The sequence below is a fragment of the Sabethes cyaneus genome, chromosome 2 (genome assembly GCF_943734655.1).
Source record: "Sabethes cyaneus chromosome 2, idSabCyanKW18_F2, whole genome shotgun sequence".
Lineage (NCBI taxonomy): Eukaryota > Metazoa > Arthropoda > Insecta > Diptera > Culicidae > Sabethes > Sabethes cyaneus.
This window is the reverse complement of record NC_071354.1, coordinates 136900233-136916259: the sequence shown is the minus strand read 5'-3', so window position 1 is coordinate 136916259 and position 16027 is coordinate 136900233.

Here is a 16027-nt window from a genome sequence, read left to right as displayed (position 1 = left end):
TCACATTAGTTTCGGAGAGATCATTACATTTTGTATAGACGACTATGCTTTTCGTTACAAATTAGACGCTAAAACTTTTTTGTGGAATAACACTGTGTGACGTTAAAACGAAAGTAGAATCGGCCATCTTGGGAACTTTCTTACTAAAACTGTAATAATATTATTCAATCGGATAACTAATATGAAAGATTTGAAGTCTACATTTCTTATTTGTTTATAGTTGGGAGCGATTAACAAGGAATGAAAATAAAAATTGATTAGATGGGACGCGCAAATTAATTCAAACGCCAGGTAAACCACTGAGAAGATTGTGTGAATAGACAATTTTTTTTGGCAATTTTTTGACTATTACAATACCGTAAATATTCATTTTAATTGAGTTTGAGCTGTGCAAGATAACATTTTTCAGCATTTTTAGCATTTACCATAGGTATATGTCCATTGATCTTTGTGTCTCTACGCTAAGCGGGTTCTCAGTGATGAAATTGGATTTGATTTCCAAACAAATCATAGAGGAACCTTTTGCGCTTTACTATATTTCTGTCACTACGCTTTTCTTTAAAATCGAAGAGGGTCTCGATCGACTGTATCGTATGCTACTTTGAAGCTAAGACCCGCATAACAAGAAGACTGGTAGCTCTGCCAATATTCGGGAGACACTGATCGCAGCTCGCTCTGCCGGCCAACGTGGTTTTTTGATGCATCTGTGTGCGTGAGTGCTTATATACATACCGCCATGCCAACATAGTCGAACAAACACCAATACAGAATTTTGGAGAGCTTACTAGAACTTATGCAAAATTTATCACTTCCGCTAAAAGAAGCGTCACTGAAGGTGACGCATGACGTTTTATTGGAAAAATAACAGAGATGCCAGCCATGTTAACAATGGGGTCTTCGTTTGAAGTCAATGATGCGAAAGCACATTGTAAACCCGACATTTCTGCAAGATGTGTCGGATGGTCAAAATTTGGTTCGTAACGGTACGTGCTTCCATTAAACACGCTTGACGATTCTCCACGAAATCTTGTGCTATCGGCGACAGCGGGTCTAACAGTATGTGGGGGAGTCACGCTCTTGCCATCCATTCCTCCGGTGGCTTCTTCTCCTCCCAAATCTAAGAAATAACCCAGTGTAGAGTCATAGCTAGAGTTTCTCAGTCATGCTTATAAAACTCTGCTGGGAGGTAATCCTTACTGGCTTTGTTGGTCTTCAGCAACTCGATTCCCCGTTTGACTTCTTGGAGTTCAAGTGCTGGGACATTACAATCCGTAAACTTTCATTGAGACTACCGAAGAACTGCTTCCATCTATCGACCACCTCTCGCTCGTTTGTAATCAGATTCCCTCCCTCATTCCTACATATAGTCAGCCTTTGGTGAGAAGCCCTTACGAATTTAAACATCTCGTAAAACTTGTGCGTGTCATTAGCTCGGAATAGTTGTTCTAATTCTTCACGATCTCTGTCCCCCTTCTGACGCTTTTACTCCACAGCGTCATGGTTAACTGGTTCCTTGTGTATCGGTATTTGGCCAAGTTCTCCCTAGTTGCAATGCTCAGATAATTTTTCCAAACCATTTTTTCCTCTCTACCACTTGTTGGCATGCGCACTCCATAGGAAACGTCAATCTGCTTCATTGACGTTGCTTAGTTTATACATCATTGACCATTAGATTTTGTGTCGATGTGCAGGTTATGGCGTCCTATCACCCGTCTATAGATGACAATGTTGATGTCCCATAGCGTACAGCTGTTGTACGTTGCCGCGCGTAGAACGTTTCCTTCTCATTGTCGGGTCTACCTTCGTACAAGCAGTACATGTTGATTATGCTGTAATTGAAGAAACATCCCTTTATGCTCAATAGACACACCCTCGCGTAAATCGCCTTCCAATCTATCACTCGATTCTGCCCATCGCTACAAAACCCGTTCCCAACTCACTAGTAGTGCCACCGCCCTGATGAAACTAGTTCTGTCGGATGCGAATCTACCAAACTTTCTCTTCTTTGCGACAGATGTCTTGCAGAGTGACACTGCCAAGTTTGCATGGTTCAAGCAGTCCGCTCCACATTAGACGCTGTCGTAAACCGCTTCTAACCTGGAGTACATACGCTCTTTTGGTTGAGGAGTTGTCAAACCACTAAAAGCCGCTCTGACACAGGAACAGACGCTCAAGACTGGCAAGGTTGTTTCTAAATGCTACAATCAGCGTTGTCACATGAGTGCCTCGTTCCCTATTGGTCTACGACCTTAGTTCATTCAATCTACGCGATCTACGGTAAGGTTGCTCGTATTTCGGCCGGTACAACGAGGAGGTTGCGGAATAAGAGGCTAAGAACCACTGTGGGGTCTATTTTATACCTGCAGGTATGCGAGGCACCGATGTTACGCATTATTCAGCTGTTCACCAAACACAATAGGCCATATGAATAAAACAACTTGCTTTGCTTTTCCTGTGTAAACCTTATACGATGAGATTATAATAACCGAAACGATTATATCCTGAAACACCATAAAACTACCCTATTATTCTGTAAAACTAAGAAAAGAAAAGGCCTACAGTGATGCTTCGAATTGAGTGCCGTTCACCCATCCAAATTTCTTGACCTTCTTCTTTTTAATTTATCTGATTTTTTGTCAAACGTTCAACAAGTTCTGACAAGCGTTCAACAAGTCTTAATTACGTACGAAATCAGTAGTTTGTTTCTAGTTACAGTAAACCTAAGTCTATTGTTGAATTATTCTTTTGAGTGAATTATTAAGGGTTAATAATTTAATTCAGACCCCTAAATGAATTGGACTCTCCTTATCTAGTTTTTTTCTTTTACTGCATAACATATGCATTAAAAAAATGGACTTTTTTCGGATGGTGATAAAAAAAACCCGAATTAATCCACCTAGCGGTGTGACCTAGCCTTTCTACTGCCGCAATAATGATTTTTTTATTTCTCAGGAACATCTATAATTAACTTGACTATATTTTTAAATATCCGTTGCTTATTTTTCAAACTCCATATCCAAAAAAAACTGAATTTGAAAAAATAACTGAGTAGAGCATTAGATATGAAAAACGAAAAAGAGAAATTGGACTTTTTCTAGTTGGCGCTCTTTCAGTTAATTATTTTTGCATGAAAATCAAAACTTCAGCTTCTTTTTAATAAACTTTAATGAAAAAATAGTCATTAGCTTGATCGTATCGTTTATACGTTAGATGTTTTAGGAAACGATGAGATCAAATAACCAAAAACGGCGACGTACACATGCTTGAGGATTGCGAATATGATCAATATTATTTCTGGCGCTTGTTATTTTTGCTGTTATGAGTGGACTCATATTCATTTATTTATTAAAACATGATACATGATACATGACTATTATCTTTTAAAGTGCCACTAGCGAAAACAAATCCTCCTTTTCTTCCTCTTTTTCATATGAAATTTCTAAGCTCTAGCACCTATTGATTGGAATTTGGAAAAGCATCTATTGATGCGCAAAATTTGTTTGAAATTGGTATAAATTTATTTAGGAAAATAAACTCATTAGTATTTTCAATCCTATACACCACTATACCTCTATGCTTGAATCAAATACTTTTCTTCGCTTTTTGCTTTGCTCGTAATGCACGATTGCGAGTAACAGCAAGTAAAGAAAATGACAATTGAAATGTTTCACACTCTTCTTGTATTTCTATGCAAATTTTAAAATTGCAAATCGCATATACATACATACACGCATACATACATACATACATACATACATACATACACGCATGCATGCATACATACACATACATAACACATACATTGAATACAATCGACCCTTGATTCATTTATTTCGTTTTATACATTTGAACGATATTAAGGCGGAACCGAAAGTGGCTAACGTTATTGTGTTAGTGCGACAAACACTGTACTGTACATCTCATGTGTTCGTCAAATACCTAAACGTTTATTTGAATATTGTATTAGTATTGGTAATATATGTCAAATAGCGGAGCTTGCAAACATAAACAGCTGATCCGCAGCCAACCGCACTGACTACAAACATCCCGAAAAAGGGTTTGTTTTCTTTATCAAGGCATTCCGATTCAATCAAAAGTAACAGCAGCAACTGAATAATGTGTAGGATCACTAGGATGTTTAATTAATCCGCTTGCATCGGATTGCGTTTTTGATTCCTGCGTTTGCGTTTTGTTTGTTTACTTCACTCTAAGCTCATCGATGCGGCGAAAGTTCAAAGCTCTTTAAAAGCTCATTGATGTGACGAAAGTTTGATACTGTGTTGCTGCTTTTTCGGAAATCGCTAGTTCAACGAAATATGTGCGCAACCAAGTATCTATTAACTAATTCCAGATTATACGTTTTATGAACACTTAATGATCTATATGATCAATTAAATTTATTTTCCATTAGCAATTATGTTTTGCTGAGCGTTTATTGATACGTAGCAGATCGATAAATTGAATTACAAGTTTTAGAAAATTATAACAGCGCTGGAAGCACTGATTACGTGGCGAAAGCGTGCTCTGCCAATACAGATGCATTTTTAAGGCACAAAACAATACATGCTTCGAATGGTAGCCATTTACCCAGCCATCTTTGAGCCACTTTCGGTTTCCCCTTAACGTACTTTTATTAACGTATATTAACGGCACTTAAGTGTTAAAGTTTGTATAACTTTTGAATAAATCGTCCGATTTTCAGTAACTTGGTTTCGTTTGATAGATCTCAACAGTAACTTTCAAATGATAATAAATTGTAGGATGTTTCCCTTTGAATTGATGCTTATATGTAACAAAAAGCAGTTTTAAATACATTTTTTCCACATTTCTTTATGTAACTTTCAAACCACAAGCCCATTCGTCATGAAATCTTGAATTTAAGGTTCTGAAAGACCCCCCTTTCATATGCAATCAATTTTGTTCAAATCGGTTAAGGGACCTATGAGATAATGAAGTCCCATATTTTTCATATTTTTATGAAACTTTTGAACTAAAAGTCCGATCAGTATGAAATTAAATAGCGAACAATGGGACACCTAGACCTTTCATTTGACACTAAGATCATTAAAATCGGTCCAGCCATCTCCGAGAAATGTTGGCTCAATCAAAAGCGTTCCACACACACACACACACACACACACACACACACACACACACACACACACACACACACACACACACACACACACACACACACACACACACACACACACACACACACACACACACACACACACACACACACACACACACACACACACACACACACACACACACACACACACACACACACACACACACACACACCGTTCTGAAGTATGCGCGTTCAAAGAACGGTACCCCGCCGCGTCGTAAACAAACATCGTGCGGCACTTTGTGGACGCCGGATATGCCCGTTCCGGCATCTTGGCACATTTTGGCACTATTGGACAACAATCAGAGTATCGAAAGAAAACCCGGTTCCGAACGTCCGACGACCCTGAGCGACAAGAAACCCCAGAGGATGCTAAAAAGGAAGACCAAGAGAAAAGTAGCTACATCGCTGCGTGTGCTTGGCCGGTAGATCGGTGCAACCAGCCAAACAGTAAAAAAGTATCTGGAGAACATGGACATATATGTCAGGAAGCGGCAATCCCGTCCACTTGTCTCGGAGCTGCAGGCAATGAAGCAGCGGCAGAGGGTGAAAAAGATGGTCAAGACGATTTTCCCGGCGAATTGCGACGTGGCGGTGGTGATGGACGATGAGACCTATCTCATCCTGGATGGCAATGACTGGCAGGGCACTTTGTATTTTACCCCCACGAAGGAAGTGAGCCACGAGGTGAAGTTCATTTTACACACCAAGTTCCCCAAGAAGGTGCTATTGTGGTTGACAATCAGCAAGAAGAGGATGTCAAAGGCGCTCTTCTTTCGCTCCGGACTGGCCGTGAACGGGGAAATTTATAATACGAAGTACCTGTCGCTCATCGAGAAATACCATAAAGACAAAGACGCGGTGTTCTGGCCGGATCTAGCGTTGGCCCACTACTCGAAGCGATCGTTGGAGGAGATGGAGGGGCTGAATATTGAAGTCGGCGAACCCACCCCACGTCCCTCAGCTGCGTGCCATCGAGAATTTCTAGGTAAACCTGAAGCGTAAGATCTACTCCAGCAATTTGTAGCGAAAACTAAGGAGGAAGTGATAAATAAAACGAAGAATGACCTCAAAAACATGCCTACACGCATGTTTTCGTCCGCCATGGCGAATGTTCCGATTAACTGCCGGAAGGCCACTCGCAAGGGCGTAATTTTTTTTTTGCAAGTAAGCTAATATAATTACCTTCCATGAGAAATTTATCAAACTCAATTAGCTGTCTTAGTTTTTTTTATTACCATCCGAACAAAATCTATTCTTTTAATACATGCGTTAGCTGCTCCTAATTCGATTGATTTAATAACCTTGAGACAACCCAAAAATTTTATTACAAATCGAGCTAATCGAATTTGAAGCAGCCGCGTAGTAAGAGATCGAAATATACGAAAAGATTCCATTCGTCTTAGGATTCAAATCCCTTTGGTTGCTTTTAAATTCATAACGTATCTCAGCAATGGCAAGTAGTTCTTAAAACTATTTACTGAAACTTAAGCTCCCATCATAATAAAATCAATTGAGTTATAGCTATAATAAGGGTTTTATTGAGTGGGTTGATTCGGGTCTATCAATATTTTTGAGCTAATTTGACATCAATTGAAATATGCAATGAAAATCGTAAAAACATCTATTTTACCCAACCTTTGTAATATAGGTAAGCAGGGTACTGATACAGTTCCCTGAATAAGGATGGATGCGTGCCCAGCGATGCGCCCTAACAATATATAAATAATCAATAGTTTGGTTGCTAACATTCCGCTTTCGGTACTTCAATCTTCCCATTTGTATTCGACAGAACCGCAACCAACTGCTAGAGTACAGGACAATTCTGCAGTTAATGCTACCATCCTAATGACTCTAACAGTCTCTCATACTCATACTCTCATACAACCGGCTTATTATACCAATGCCGTATCTCGAGGCTAACTGGTAGCTGACAATATACCAATAATTAATTTTATTGGCTATGAGAATGCTGTAAAATTTCAATAGCCGCACATTATCTCCCAACTCTCATCGCCTTATTAAAGATATCTATATCTATTTTGTTTAAATTCAAGAAACATTTAGCAATAAATAAGTATAAAATGATATATTATACTAATTACATTGGCTCCAAAAGCAGTACAAGCATAGGCAAACACATTTCACAAAATCGCATAGAGCAGAAGAGGTACTCTCACGGTCGAACACCTTTATTTTGCAATTCCTGACAGCTTTCCCTATTGTAACATGAAAGTACATACCAACATAGCGAACGATATAAATCGTAAACAGCGCCACGCTCCGCATTTTTAATTTCACACATTCATGACTTTATTATTTAATATTCATTCTATCTACGCTGTACATCAATTGTGAGTAACGTCTTTCTTATAGGAAAGGATATAAAGTCTCTTCGAAAACAGTCAACGTAAAATATTTAACTATAAAATATTTTGAAGATTGACATTGAGGTCTAAATTTTATATATAAGTATTTATCGGTGTTATGAGACTTATACGTGAGTACTTAAATACTAATCTATAAGATATAGAAATCGTGGTACATACTACAATGAAAGGTTTTAAAGCATGTAAAGGTATAAATTTCACACAAAAAAAATTTTTAATACAGGATTAACAAAATTTTACTTTGAAGAAAGGTAAGAAAGATCAAATTACACCTCTAGATGAATAAAAAAAGGTATTTTGTTAGCAACCGGGAGATATACGCATCCCATCGATCGTGCGTTTTGCAGTCGCCTGCCGGCTATTAGGATTCTCAAACGGTCGGCTGATTCAAATCTTGCTACCACCCTTGGTGGACAAATGCCACCGTGATGATTCTTTTTCCCACCGAAACTCTAGGGACTGCGCTTTACTCGAATCAATATAAATGAACCTGCAGTTACCCTTGTCGTTTCGGGGTGCAAGAATCAACAAATTGCCAACTACCTCTACCGACACGTGACTTTTCGTTCGGTTGTAAACAGTAGAATTAATATATTAAACTACAAACAGTTTAACGGTTGAGCAAAATTTACAAACATCCCGCTCATATCGGCCCGGGAAAATCTAGCATGGCTTGTAACAGGCACCGACTAACGCCCTTTTCCGCCACATGAACGCACCAGGTTTTCCCATTTCGCTTTTGATGTGTAGCATATTTTTATAACAGTATAAATGCACCGGAAGAATCTTTGAGGGTTCTTTTATCTTATAGCAGGAAATCTATCAGCACTACAGATTCGGAACAGCGCTACCATTCAGCTTCGTTCTAAACGATCCACTGCAGTCAATGGGCTGAGAAACGTGCGCACTTACCTTTCAATATTATCACAATGAAAGATTAAAGATAATGAAATGGCTGGAAAATTACTTCTCAAGCCTTGAACAGTTAGGGTTTTTACGGAAAACAAAGGTAAACAATATCGAAGTAAGCCACGTGCTATTTACGCGCTTCTTTATTTTTACCTTTGTTATATTATATAACAAAGGTTTAGAAATTGGTCAAAAAACACGAAATTGATCCGAGGCCCGTAGGGCCGAATCACATATACCAATCGATAGAGCTCGACGAACTGAGCAATGTCTGTGTGTATGTGTGTATGTGTGTGTGTGCAGCTCATTTTCTATCGCCTGTTTCTCGAAGATGGCTGAACCGATTTGATCGCTTTTACTTTTGTTTGAAAGGTATTATTGTCTAGTATATAACTATTGAATTGCTTTGCGGTCCGACGTTTCGTTTAAAAGTTATAAGCAAAAATGTGAAAACTACGTGACACGCGTTTCTCCTGAACTACGCAACCAATTTTAATTATCTTACTACCAAACGAAAGCTCTTGCTGTTACTAAACTTTTTACCAAATTTTATTGAAAACGGACAAGCAGTTTAAAAGTTAGCCTTAGAAACCCATTTTTAATAAGATTCAAATGATCGCCTGTTTCTCAGAGATGGCCAAACCGATTTATGCGCTATTAGTTTTATTTGGCAGGTAATATAGCCGGATAGATCACTATTGAATGGTTTTTGGATTGGACGTTTAATTTGAAAATTAGAAGCAATCGTATACACCATACCAAAATTAACAATAATTTATAATGATTTTAACCAATATAATTTACCTAATTTCAATTATTTTAATATCAAACGAGAGGTTTTGACACTACAAATATATGTGCAAAATTTCATAAGAATTGGTTTTACCGGTCAAAAGATACTAATCCTCGAACGCTCGCGCCAACTTTTGTAACACAGTTACTCGCGCGCACAATAGCCCCAAACCAAAGAAAACGTGTGCACTAGAGTTTTGACTAGGAAAACTTGGTTTTAAGTTTATCGAACCTTTGAAAGAGTTTTTTGAAATTGAATGCTCTATCATCTGGTAGAATTTAAATTTGGATTAATCCCCCTAAAAGTGAAAAAAAAAATATTTTTCTTCAGTTTCAATATAACACATTGATGTGTTCTGCAAAGTTTTAGAGCCTATTATTACAAGAAATTTTGCTGAAGACTGTCACCTTCTATCTCTTCAGCGAAGACAGAGAAGTCTTATTTATTGTTTCTGAATTTGTAAAATCAGTTTTTCTATTTTAGCTCTTTTTGTAATTGTTGTATGACTTTTTCATGTATTACAAAGTTATACAAATAGTAAAAATACACAACTTTGCTGAAAATAGTATACCTCTATGTTTGCTTGTTTAGGAACTGTTCTGTAGAACTTTGATTATAAAAATACCCTGATTTTAATCCCGAATTACTCGACTACCAACTGACGGATACATTTTAAACATTTTACATTTGCTGATAGTTTTGCTACATACAGACACCATTTTTCCATATGAAGTAACGTGAAAAAATTCCAGCTGGGGCCAATAGCGGCACACTTCACATGCTGCTTACTTCGTTTCTGTGCTGTCGGTTTATGCTGATCTTTTTCTAACAATTTAAAGTATTATTGCTCATAACAAGTTTATTGAAGAATATACGTTAGTTAAACAACGATTGGTAAATATGGCATTCAAAACCCTAAACATGTTGTTCAGAATACAACAGCGTGAGTAACCGAAGGTTAATAAAAATTGATGAAGTTTTTTCAAGAAAACTTGATTGATGTGAATCGAATAGAATGGCATTACAGGAAATTATGCATAGTTCAAATACCTATAAACTAGACCTTTACTACGCAATGTATATGTTAAAGAATAATATTTCTTCTTACTGCTTACTTTTACTTGCACTTACCCACATTAGTAACAACTTACTCAGCAATTTCATGAGAAAAAGAACTATCAAAATTCGTAAGTGCTTCTATGTTGTTCAAATTTTGTGAGCTTATTCAATTTCCAAAATTTTATGTAAACCGTGGAAGACGTGTCGATTTCTATCTCAAATAGCAAATAAGACCGTATAACAAAGGTTCCTTTCACCACTAGGTGGATTAAATCAGGTTTTTCACCTATAAATTGGTTGAACATAAATTAATGAATTTATTTTTGAGATTCTTAGAATATGAAATATGAGGAAACAAGAAAATTTCTCGTTTACTCATATATGGATGAACTCAGAGCCTTCTTAAATAGGTAATAATATTAATCAGACAGAAATCACCTCTGTCCAGGGTTATTTGTTTTCCTAGGTCTACTGACCTCTATATTACTTTCCATCAGTTGGTTCCGAACACGCGACAACGAGTAAGGACTAGCGAACAGATGAAACCCGCGAAATGGTACTTTCCGTGAAATGATGCTTTTCGTGAAAAGAAATTACGCGAAATAGGGTACGGGAGGGTATTCCCATCACGCTACTAATTTCGGCATACATTACCTTTTTTGGCTACACTTTCCCAAATAAAAACTTTGCCGCTATATAACAATACTGAAACGAATGTAGCACTCATAGGCTTTAATGTATTATAACTATTTTCATAAAAATGTAAGTAGTTTGCTTAATTTTATTCAATAAACATCAAAACCACTGTTTTTCCACTGGCACGTAACCAGGCTGAAAAAACTAGCAGCAATCGCTTACGCGTATCCGCTCTCGATGATGGTTTGGAAAACACACAATTATGATCACGTTTACTTATTCTAGAAACTAAACAGCTGTGAATATACTATCACAGAACAATTCTACTTCTTTTTATCACGGAAGAACACAAAAATTCCCCTCTGATATGAAAATATAAATCAATTTTCATTCTCTAGCCATTTGTTTTTAATTCCAGCGTATGGTGCGTTACTTACACTACTACCAATATATGTGCTGACATATCTGGTATTTGAGTGACAACTGGCGCTAGTGTATATGACCGATTCAGTGATACACTAGCGCCAGCAGCAAGCTGTTGTCACTGCAAAACTAATTATCTTCAATGAGCCCGGAATGTAGGCAATAGCGAGGAGTTATTTATCGGTCTCTCTTTACTTGTCTCTTTTGATCTGTTTTTGAAAAGCATTTAATTGCTGTGCTAGCTATTTCGGCCTGTCGGATTTAAAAAACACAGACACCACTATAGAAAATGGGCTCAATTTAGTCGCAGCGACTTCATCATTTCTCGCGACTATAACTCAAATTCAGTAGCGTTTTATTAAGACCAAAATACGCGCTGATATTCAGTAAATATTATTCTATCAACTGGTATAAAAATCTTGTCTCGAATAAACGTAGTTTCAACGTAGTTCCTGAATATTGTTCAGGCCACCGCTTAATGGGCTGGAAATACCCACCCGTACCCTACTATATTCAACGTTCTGGTCAACCGAGAATTGAATTTGCGCGAAATGGTATTCGACAAAATGTTATACAATCACTGTGAATAGTTTAATGCAATCAGCTTTATTTTATGGGGCGTAGCAATGGAGAGAATTGTTTTCTACTTTACTACGAGGAAAAATTGAAATATTGTACATTAAACTACCCATGGTTTCATAGTTTACGTATCAGCTAAAATCAATCATCAAAGGTAGAACTCCTCAGAAACTTAGAAACTCTGAGATCTGTTATTTGCTGGAAATCGATTCAACACAACGCAAACACTTCGGATATTGGAGAATTCAAAGGGTAAAAAAATTTACTTTACGGTCAACTTTTAAACTTTTAAAGCCTAAAACCCGTAAAATTCATATTGCATGACTCTTTGTTAAGAATAGTTATAGGTCATAGCATTCAACTTTAATTTGCAGACTTCAAGTTCTTCTATTCGAAAATGTTTCAATTGCTTGAATTTGCTCAGGTTTATATTTCAATTAAAAGTTTTATACTTTTAATTTAATAATTTTATAATACCTAATCATATTCTGTCCCAAAACTAGACTTCATTTCCAGTCGATTGGTGAAAAGAAAACGGAAATGTGTCAAAGAACAACCGAGGTATGACCATCTCAGTGAAATCGAATCTGGAAATATTACTAGTAACATCCTATCTCTATGGCCATTTTGAGATATGATCGAAACCGTACCAATATGGATGTCAAACTTTAAGATTTTACGATGCTTAGAAATCCCATACGGATATGGTTTCGGATGTGTCCTAAAATTGTCACTTCCGCCGGGATACCAAGAACGTGCTACAGGTTGTCAAACTGCGTCAAAAAGCTTCTAGTGTCAGTATCTCATAAAACCTCAACTCAAAGTTTAATGCTCATATTGATATGTTGCGTCATGTCCTAAAATGATCAGATGTTACTGGCACTGATTTCAAGGAACACGCATTACACGAAAAAACACAATCGTTCCTGAATACCCATTCGATCCCATTTGTACCCAAAAACCAGGACCTGATAAATCTGTCTCAGTGCGTCCAATCGAGGATTTCTTCGGGATTTTCAGTTCCTTGGTGTACAAAAATAACTAGAGAGCCACAAATTGCAAACAGTTGATTGGTAGAATCAAGAAATGCATTCGCAAAATTGACATGACAGCTATACAACGCTCCTGTTAGGACATCAAAAGGAAGCTTCGCCGAACGGCCGATTACGAACCGTTTTCAAATGTTCACTAATTGTTTTTTAACAATGGATAATGTATCTTTAATTTCGGTAAATCAGATCTTCTTCATGCATATTTGTCTTTTTTTGACTTTTTTTTTAAGAAAAACTTCCAAAATTTTAGTTGTCACCCGTTATTCTGAATGTTTTAGAAAAGTTAGAAAAATTTTCTCGTCGAATGTAATTAGTTTCATCTGAAATTCTATGTTTTATTGATTTTTTCTATATCTAACGACTATGCGGAAAACGACATAAATTGAAACGGCGGAACAAAAAAAAAACCACCGGAAGACCACATAACAATCGTTGAAGTGTGTCGATGGGGTTTCAACTCTTCTGCGGCTGTTTCGCTCCTGGCACAGTCGTTACCAAAATAATTAGCATTATTGTGCGAATGGATGACACAGACGCAAGGAGACATTGATTCCAACCTTCCCTTTTTGTGACGATAATATTTCTGCAATGTTGAAGATGAGAGTCATGATAATTGTTTACCTTAGAATTTATAGTGGCACTTTTAAAAACCAAACAATAGTTACTATGATGTAAACAAAACTTTATCCACGCATATCCAGCATCCTGAATGCTCTTGACGAAAGCAAAGCCCTTGAAAAGTAGAAAGAGGGATATTCTGTCGTACAAAAAAGTGAGCTAATCGTAATTGCAGCTCAAAGGCAACGCACATATTTTTTACCGCATGAATGAGCGATGTGTTAACAAATTAATAAGGGTTGAAGGATTACCTACCTCGGAACAATAGAAATCGAGTGCTATTGCTGCGAGATGCCTTTTCTACAGTTCAGCTTGTGGATATATGGTTGGATGAGAAATGAAGCCAGGCTTAGCTGTAGTTTGAAATTAATTTCCCATTTCATAATAGCTTGTTTGATGATGCGATGAGACGCCACTTGAGTTTTAGGATTGGCGAAAGGATGATTCGGTATTTGCTATATTTGGTCCGTTAAATTGTGCAGATGTTCATCCAAATAAAAAAAATATATACAGAAAAACAATACGAGAAGAAAATATTTTTGAAGTTGTCGCAACTTTAACTCGATTTTTATGGCATTGTATGGGGTAGTTTAAATATTAGATGCACATGTATTGCTTACAAAATTAAACATTACATTAGACATAAGCGTAAGCTTCTCACACATTTGCTTTTACTTACTAGTGAAGATAGATGAAATTTAATAGGATACATAGGGTAAACGCACCATTAGTGGTGGTAGTACCAGTAGTGGTGAAAACTTGAATTATTCCATTATTTTTGCAGATTTTGGTACAAGTTTGATACTTATCAAATAATACTGTTACTGGTAGTTCGATACTTATCAAAATTGTACCAAAATCTGCAAAAATAATGGAATAATTCAAGTTTCCACCACTACTGGTACTACCACCACTAATGGTGCGTCTACCCTAATATGACAATTTCAATGTAGTTTTAAAATATTTTGTGGTTTATTCATAATTACTAAGACTAGGTGGACAAGTTATCTTGTCTATCCATGAGCATTAAGAAAGCAAAAAATAAACTGCTTTAGTAGTAGTACTTACTTGAGTGAAATCAAATACGGGGGAACATCAAGGTGAAAAGTTACATAGCTGACGTTAATTCAAATTCTGGACGTAAAAAAGAGGACGTTACTTCAAATTTTGGACGTCAACGAGAGGACGTTAATTCAAATTTCGGACGTAAAAAAGTGGACGTAAAAAGAAATCACGTAAAATGAATGGACGTAAAACGAGAGAGTGTGTGTGTGTATGTGTATGGAAAACACTGAGAATTACATGGGTTTCTCCCAATCGTAATCGTTTTCGTTACAAGCAAAGGGTGATTTTTTAAAGATTTGTTTCCAAACTTTGATTTCTGACAGCTCATGCGTGATGATTCGTGATAAGTGTCAAAGTAAAAAATAATCACTTTGTATTGCTATTTCTATGATGAAAAAATTATTTCCTATTGTGTGAAACATGTGTTTTGCTAATTTTGACCATTTTATGGTCGTTAGAACCGTTATAATGGACAATATTTGCACGAATTTTACGCTATTGGACACCTTTGGATCAAACATAACGATCTGTCTTCGCAAAGTACGTAAACAGGTGAACATTGGTGTCAATTCACCTATTATATCGGTCGCAAATGCAGATGAGAAATCGAATTTTTGGTGAGTGGTCCATAGATGAACTTGAAAAAAATCCGCGTTTTAGCTAAAAGTAAAGTTCAGCGACAAACCTTATATCTGATTGACATATCTGAGCGTTGAGCAACCGCAGGCAAGAAAGTTAAGAAACAAAGGTGTTTATAGTATCTTAAGAGAGAAAAGGCGTGAAGGGAAAAGAGCGAAAAATTAGGTAAGAGAGGGTCATCGAAGCGACGCTTAATTAGGTTTGTTTAAGGGACCCACGGGTCCAACCAAGCTATAATGGGAAACAATTAACCAGATTCGAACCCCACTTTTTCCCCAGACCCGGTGGATCGCAGATATTAGTGAACCCTTGAACCATGGAGGTACGATGCTAGTCTAATAAGCCAGTCATTGCATGTTTGAATTTAAGCTGGCAGAGACTGTTAGAGTCAATAGGATCGTAGCACCAGCCTCACAGTTGTCATGTACTCCAAACTGCTGGCTACAAAGTTTGTCTAAAAAACAAAAGGTCAAGTTTCGATAACGGAATGTAGCACCTAGGCTTTGCTTTTATTTTATTGGCAGCAAAAAGAACGCTCTTTTAGGTACCAACAGTATTATAGCCTTATAGCACTATACTTACAAGAGATTACTCAATGGTTAGTTCAGTAGATTATAACTAACTTTACAAGTGTCTCAAACACAACTTGTGTTAATTCAGCTTGGCTGAGACGATACAGTCAGTGCCATCCAAGACTGTACCCAGCGAATCGTCGTATTCAAGTTATCGG